We start from the raw sequence: 1,201 nt of genomic DNA, 5'->3' as shown, positions 1-1,201 counted from the left end.
CGTCCTCTTAGACTGGTCTATATTGGGACAGGTATTGGTAATACGCTGAAGATATGGTGTGATACTTTGATTCGAACAAGCCCGCTGTGGCTATCTTCTTCGACACACCAGCATTGGGTTTGTCTCGTCAAAGTATTGAAATACGATCATGATAATCAGAGACGAGAGATGATGCAGTCGTGTCTTCGTGTTTTCCAAGCCCTGAGACTGTCGCTGTGAACGTGGGATCTTTTTCTTCCCTTAGATGGTAACAGATTCTCAAACACTACACGTATGTGTGCACACGGGGGTGTTCGGACACCGAAGAGAGTCTGCACAAAGTTGACTCCGAGAAATAAATCTCTCACCGAACGTGGGGATCGAACCCACGCTGATAGCGACCAACTGGCTACAAAGCCAGCGCGCTCCCAACTGAGCTACGTCCCCGCCCCGACGAAGCGACAAAACACAAGTATCAGAGGTAGTTCTGTCGTGACAAAAGTCAGTGTGCTGGAGGAGTGTTTTTTGTCATGGTAGCACACTGCATCTTGATTGTGAAAAGGAGGAGCTTTAGTCGGCCAGTTCATTCTTGATAGGGCCTACCTTTTGGAACGGACACAGTTGGCAGTATCCTCAATATTTTCTTCGAGAACAACGCAGTATAGAAAGATATTGATGTAGGATGAAGCATTTGGAAAATCGTAGTGTAAACTCTACTGCTACAATATTGTTCCTGTTAACAGTAAACGAACAGAAGTTTGAGCGAGGCTTTGGCAGATGTCGATGACAAAACAATATTAGAGACGCATTCGTCATGAGGCTGTAAGCCTTCAGAAGTTTCAGCACGTACAGCGTCGGCTAGCATGTGAAATCATTCTGGAACCCAACAGCGAGAACATACCACAGAGAAGCCACTCCGAAAATTCAGTGATACTGCAAAACAAACACTTTTCTTTGCAGTGTTGTTGGCAAGTGCTGATCATGTGCAATCGATTTCATGAAAGTGTGTGCAGGTATTGCTAAAAAGTAAGGGGCGGCATTGCAGAGGTCTACTGATAGTGTAGCTACTAGCCTATAACCAGAAAAACACAGGATTACGCTCGCAGTTCAATATTTAAAAAAACAACTCGTGTAAATCTGGTTCGACACAGCAAGCCATGTAGTATTCTCTATTTACGACATCTCGTCCATGAAATTCAGTGGTACCTGCGGTCTATAGCGC

At 45.0% G+C, this 1,201-nt stretch overlaps 1 protein-coding gene across 1 annotated transcript in view; it reads left to right on the top strand.

Moving 5' to 3' along the window:
- Positions 1-265, top strand: part of LOC138958455 (galactosylceramide sulfotransferase-like) — a 7,591-nt gene extending 7,326 nt beyond the window's left edge. Inside the window, exon 4 of the mRNA XM_070329622.1 lies at positions 1-265. This exon is cut by the window's left edge and continues 1,519 nt beyond it. The gene's annotated coding sequence lies outside the window, so the exon portion shown is untranslated.
- Positions 266-1,201: the final 936 nt, after the last annotated feature.

This window comes from Littorina saxatilis, linkage group LG2 (genome assembly GCF_037325665.1).
Source record: "Littorina saxatilis isolate snail1 linkage group LG2, US_GU_Lsax_2.0, whole genome shotgun sequence".
Taxonomy (NCBI): domain Eukaryota; kingdom Metazoa; phylum Mollusca; class Gastropoda; order Littorinimorpha; family Littorinidae; genus Littorina; species Littorina saxatilis.
The sequence above is the reverse complement of the archived record's forward strand: the minus strand, read 5'-3'. Positions and strand labels throughout refer to the sequence as shown.